The following is a 5993-nucleotide window of genomic DNA, read 5'->3' as shown; positions in this document are numbered from 1 at the left end:
AAAAGTGCTGAACTTCTTAGCTGGTAAAACATCTGTGTGTTGAATTACCCAATAATAAAATGTGACATTCTGTAGTTTTGTCTCATATTCATCTTTTAATCATATTTGTAAATGTCTTGACTCCACAGCAAACAGAGCAATTTTGTCTTTACTGTTCCAATACTTTTGAGGGCACTATACATCTTTCGTTCAGAGCGTGCCATTTAGTTGTAGAATTAACCGAGAGATTGTGCTTTTGTTTTAAGGCCCTTCTTGGTCTTGTGACCCCAGTATATATGTGTGCGGATTCCTGTATTACGAGGCTGCCTTTGGATCACTCAGGTCGTGCATCCAGCTTCTCCCCTTTTTCCCACACTGGCTTAAAGTCTACGGGACATCTGACCGCTTCAGCTGTCCTCCCCAAGATCCCTCTGCATGTTAGGTCCAGCCCCATTTTTAAATCCATTCAGAGGCCAACTTTCCTTCGCTTGCCTTGACACCGTCTCGAGGTGTTTGATAACTTCCATGTTAGTTCGTGCTCCTTCTTTGGTTGTTGCTGTAGTTGTTCATTTTTTCACGGCTAGGCGCTAGCAGGTAGGCTCGCTGGTCTAGGCTGTGACTCGCCTTGGGTGCAGGAGGTCCTGTTCAAATCCCAGACGAGCCTGCTAGAGGCTTGGTCCAGAAGCTGTTTCATCTCTTTAGGTCAAGAGCAATCAGGAAGTTTTTGGTCAATCGGGCAGAAAGCTAGGCAAAGCCAGGCCGGTTAGCTCAGTTGGTTAGAGCTGGTTAATAACGCCAAGGTCGCGGGTTCGATCCCCGTGACGGGCCAACTCTTTATTCTCTGGGAGCTCAGCTCTGCTCTTCTGGCAAAGTGACGGGTGCTCTCACGGAAATCCCTGCTGGCTAAACAGCTTGCAGTTGCGGCCGAAATAGCTCAGTTGGGAGAGCTGCTAGACTGAAGATCTGAAGGTCCCTGGTTCGATCCCGGTTTCGCACATGTGCCCTCTTTTCCTTTTGTCCGTGGGGCCCAGAGAGACCAAAATCCACTGGGATCCAACCCCACTGACAAACTGCTTGGCAACGCCACATCGCTATCTGCCTCCCAGATGGCCACCAGCAAAGCAGTGAGCCCCTAAAGCGCACGAGAGAGTCGCCTCAGAGCGCCGCTAGGTCACGCCACAGAGAGACCAGCGGACAGGCAGGTCTGCTGCCTGCATCTGCAAAACCTCTTTAGTACACATCTAGCTGGAGAAAAACTCATCCTTGTGCCTGAGAATCCAGCTCCGCCGCAGACGCCTACCAAACGAGAACCAAAACACGCACGTGAAAGAAACAGAAGCAGGCCTGACTTTCTTAACCAGATGTTAAGCCTCCAGAGAGACCGCAAAATTGCCAAAGGCTGACTGTATTTCAAGTCATCCCGCGGGTATTGGGTAAAGTTTTCAACCAGCAATGATCACGCCGGATGAACCTCATAGGCTACGATATTGCCTCTGCGAAGAATGCCAGGGAGAGTCGCGACCTTCCCGCACCTATGCGGACGGAACCGACATGGTGGTAACAAGCTTCAAACTGCCCTGCAATCAGCCTTTCTGGCTTGGCTGACCATACGGGCCATTTTTGGGGATGCACCCTGCCAGGATTTCTGTATTTCCTAAAATATCCAGGTTTTGGCTGTTTGCACTCTGCAGAGCGATCGTTGTATAACATTATTTCACGAGAGCAGAGCAGACGGCCCTTATGCTTTCAAATCGCTTCTCGCGTTCTTTGGTGTCATACAATGATCGGTGCGCAGCTTCAAGTCGAACGAACTAACAAAGGCGCGGCGTGTGTCTTTGCATCGCTTTGATCGCTCTCACCTTCTCACGCACCACGATTGGTCGATTATGTACAATATCTGCATGTTATTGGTCAAACTACTTTGGATTTTTTAGGCAATATAACAATCCTGGCCAGGACGTGTCCCCTATAATGGCACATATGGCCACCCTACTTGGGCACGGGTGTCTGCGTGGCGTGTTTACGGAACAGGTTAGCGCCACGCATAAGAAGGCTTAATTCACTCTTCTCTTTACTAAAGAAGAGTGTGCGTTGCTTTCCTGAACCCTGGGAGAGAGAATTATGGGTGTCCTGGCAAAAAGGGGTGGAGTCATAAAGCTGAAGCGAGACGAGGCGGCTGAGGCGATGAACTGCTAATCCATTGTGCTCTGCACGCGTGGGTTCAGATCCCATCCTCGTTGGTTGATGTTGAGGGAACGTTGATCCTGGAGGGCCGTTGTCTCTGCAGACTTTAGCTCCAACCCTAATCAAACACACCTGAACCAGCTAAATCAAGGTCTTCAGGATGCAGTTAGGTGTTTTTATCCAGTTTTTCTCAGGGTTGAGCTAAACTCTGCAGGAGAGTGGCCCTCCAGGATCAACGCTTCCCCACCCCTGCTTGAGCGTTTGAAAGGGACAGTGCTACTGCCAAATGATTGACACTGTACTCTACCTGACCTCTCACGGCACACTAAGGGTCAGCTTTACGCCGTCCCATTGAAAGGAGCTGCAGAAAAGACGACACAGTCCAGCTTCCGGTCGGCAGGTCAGCGCGACGAGGTGGCCGAGTGGTTAAGGCGATGGACTGCTAATCCATTGTGCTCTGCACGCTGGGGTTCGAATCCCATCCTCGCCGATCTCTTTAGCCCGTAAGTGATTTAGTCTTTGCGCCCTGTGAGCAACGCCTGCTCCTGTCAAGGTTCCATGATGTAATGATTATCACCAGGACTCTGAATCCAGCGATCCGAGTTCAAATCTCGGTGGGACCTGTTATGCCACCAATTTGCACAGGACACGCCCGAAAAACCTCTTGGCAGCAGTGAGCCCCAAAAGCGCACGAGAGAGTCGCCTGGGTCCAACGCGCAGTCTGTCTCTTTAGGAAGTGAGCGTAAAAGGGCAAGAACCAGCTTGGAGAATGCGGGCATCGATCCCGCTACCTCTCGCATGCTAAGCGAGCGCCTACCATTTGAGCTAATTCCCTGGCCAATGTTGAACGATGTCCATCTCTCCAAAAGACGGCTTCAAGAGCGACAGCCATTATAACGGGCTGCAGGAAAGAGGCCATCTCCTCTGTGCTGGCACCTTTGTACTGGGCCGCCATTTAGTTGTAGGATTAACCGAGAGATTGTGCTTTTGTTTTAAGGCCCTTCTTGGTCTTGTGACCCCAGTATATATGTGTGCGGATTCCTGTATTACGAGGCTGCCTTTTGGATCACTCAGGTCGTGCATCCAGCTTCTCCCTCTTTTCCCACACTGGCTTAAAGTCTACGGGACATCTGACCGCTTCAGCTGTCCTCCCTAAGATCCCTCTGCATGTTAAGTCCAGCCCCATTTTTAAATCCATTCAGAGGCCAACTTTCCTTCGCTTGCCTTTGACACCGTCTCGAGGTGTTTGATAACTTCCATGTTAGTTCGTGTTCCTTCTTTGGTTGTTGCTGTAGTTGTTCATTTTTCACGGCCAGGCGCTATGCAGGTAGGCTCGCTGGTCTAGGCTGTGACTCTCGCCTTGTAGAGGTCCTGGTTCAAATCCCAGACGAGCCTGCCAGAGGCTTGGTCCAGAAGCTGTTTCATCTCTTTAGGTCAAGAGCAATCAGGAAGTTTTTGGTCAATCGGCAGAAAGGCTAGGCAAAGCCAGGCCGTTAGCTCAGTTGGTTAGAGCGCAGTTAATAACGCCAAGGTCGCGGGTTCGATCCCCGCACGGGCCAACTCTTTATTCTCTGGGAGCTCAGCTCTGCTCTTCTGGCAAAGTGACGGTGCTCACGGCTGCTGGCTAAACAGCTTGCAGTTGCGGCCGAAATAGCTCAGTTGGGAGAGCTGCTAGACTGAAGATCTGAAGGTCCCTGGTTCGATCCTCGGTTTCGCACATGTGCTCTCTTTTCCTTTTGTCCGTGGGGCCCAGAGACCAAAATCCACTGGGATCCAACCCCACTGACAAACTGCTTGGCAACGCCACATCGCTATCTGCCTCCCAGATGGCCACCAGCAAAGCAGTGAGCCCCTAAAGCGCACGTAGGAGAGTCGCTCAGAAGCGCCGCTAGGTCACGCCACAGAGAGACCAGCGGACAGGCAGGTCTGCTGCCTGCATCTGCAAAACCTCTTTAGTACACATCTAGCTGGAGAAAAAAAACTCATCCTTGTGCCTGAGAATCCAGCTTGCCGCAGACGCCTACCAAACGAGAACCAAAACACGCACGTGAAAGAAACAGAAGCAGGCCTGACTTTCTTAACCAGATGTTAAGCTCCAGAGAGACCGCAAAATTGCCAAAGGCTGACTGTATTTCAAGTCATCCCGGCGGGTATTGGGTAAAGCAACCAGCAATGATCACGCCGGATGAACCTCATAGGCTACGCATTGCCTCTGCGAAAGAATGCCAGGGAGAGTCGCGACTTCCCGTGCACCCATGCGGACGGAACCGACATGGTGGTAACAAGCTTCAAACTGCCCTGCAATCAGCCTTTTCTGGCTTGGCTGACCATACGGGCCATTTTTGGGATGCACCCTGCCAGGATTTCTGTATTTCCTAAAATATCCAGGTTTTGGCTGTTTGCACTCTGCAGAGCGATCGCTGTATAACATTATTTCACGAGAGCAGAGCAGACGGCTCCTTATGCTTTCAAATCGCCTCGCGGTTCTTGGTGTCATACAATGATCGGTGCGCAGCTTCAAGTCGAACGAATCGAACAAAGGCGCTGCGGCGTGTCTTTGCATCGCTTTGATCGTTCTCACCTTCTCACGCACCACGATTGGTCGATTATGTACAATATCTGCATGTTATTGGTCAAACTACTTTGGATTTTTTAGGCAATATAACAATCCTGGCCAGGACGTGTCCCCTATAAATGGCACATATGGCCACCCTACTTCTGGGCACGGGTGTCTGCGTGGTGTGTTTACGGAACAGGTTAGCGTCACGTACAAGAAGGCTTAATCACTCTTCTCTCTTTACTCAAAGAAGAGCGTGCGTTGCTTTCCTGAACCCTGGGGAGAGAGAATTATGGGTGTCCTGGCAAAAAAGGGGCGGAGTCATAAAGCAAAAGCGAGACGAGGCGGCTGAGGCGATGAACTGCTAATCCATTGTGCTCTGCACGCTTGTGGGGTTCGGATCCCATCCTCGCTGGTTGATGTTTAGCGCAAATGATCCTGGAGGGCCGTTGTCTCTGCAGAGTTTAGGTCCAACCCTAATCAAACACACCTGAACCAGCTAAATCAAGGTCTTCAGGATGCAGTTAGGTGTTTTTATCCAGTTTTTCTCAGGGTTGAGCTAAACACTGCAGGAGAGTGGCCTCCAGGATCAACGCTCCCCACCCCTGCTTGAGCGCTTGAAAGGGACAGTGCTACTGCCAAATGATTGACACTGCATCTACCTGGCCTCTCACGGCACACTAAGGGTCAGCTTTACGCCGCCCCATTGAAAGGAGCTGCAGAAAAACGACACAGTCCAGCTTCCGGTCGGCAGGTCAGAAGGCGACGAGGTGGCCGAGTGGTTAAGGCGATGGACTGCTAATCCATTGTGCTCTGCACGCGGGTTCGAATCCCATCCTTGCCGATCTCTTTAGCCTGTAAGTGATTTAGTCTTTGCGGCAACGCCTGCTCCTGTCAAGGTTCCAAAGATGTAATGATTATCACCAGGACTCTGAATCCAGCGATCCGATTCAAATCTCGTGGGACCTGTTATGCCACCAATTTGCACAGGGCACGCCCCGAAAAACCTTTGGCAGCAGTGAGCCCCAAAAGCGCACGGGAGAGTCGCTCAGAGGTCAACGCGCAGTCTGTCTCTTTAGGAAGTGAGCGTAAAAGGGCAGGAACTCAGCTTGGAGAATGCGGCATCGATCCCGCTACCTCTCGCATGCTGCTTAGCGCTTCACCATTTGAGCTAATTCCCCTGGCCAATGTTGAACGATGTCCATCTCTCCAAAAGACGGCTTCAAGAGCGACAGCCATTATAACGGGCTGCAGGGAAAGAGGCCATCTCTCC

General features: G+C 51.1%; 3 non-coding genes and 1 pseudogene across 3 annotated transcripts; 2 read left to right on the top strand and 2 right to left on the bottom strand.

Annotated features, from left to right (window-relative positions):
- Positions 1-1348: 1348 nt before the first annotated feature.
- LOC131535503 (U4 spliceosomal RNA) lies at positions 1349-1483 on the bottom strand. The gene has a single exon (XR_009269644.1). It is a non-coding gene; the product is annotated as a U4 spliceosomal RNA (small nuclear RNA).
- A 1088-nt stretch (positions 1484-2571) lies between these two features.
- trnas-gcu (transfer RNA serine (anticodon GCU)) lies at positions 2572-2653 on the top strand. Its single transcript has one exon. It is a non-coding gene; the product is annotated as a tRNA-Ser (tRNA).
- Positions 2654-4255: 1602 nt separating this feature from the next.
- On the bottom strand, positions 4256-4387 carry LOC131535504 (U4 spliceosomal RNA; annotated as a pseudogene).
- Positions 4388-5481: 1094 nt separating this feature from the next.
- trnas-gcu (transfer RNA serine (anticodon GCU)) lies at positions 5482-5564 on the top strand. Its single transcript has one exon. It is a non-coding gene; the product is annotated as a tRNA-Ser (tRNA).
- Positions 5565-5993: the final 429 nt, after the last annotated feature.

The sequence above is a fragment of the Onychostoma macrolepis genome, unplaced genomic scaffold, assembly GCF_012432095.1.
Source record: "Onychostoma macrolepis isolate SWU-2019 unplaced genomic scaffold, ASM1243209v1 Scaffold307, whole genome shotgun sequence".
NCBI classification, from domain to species: domain Eukaryota; kingdom Metazoa; phylum Chordata; class Actinopteri; order Cypriniformes; family Cyprinidae; genus Onychostoma; species Onychostoma macrolepis.
Note: the sequence above shows the minus strand (reverse complement) of the source record. Positions and strands in the feature narration are given on the sequence as shown.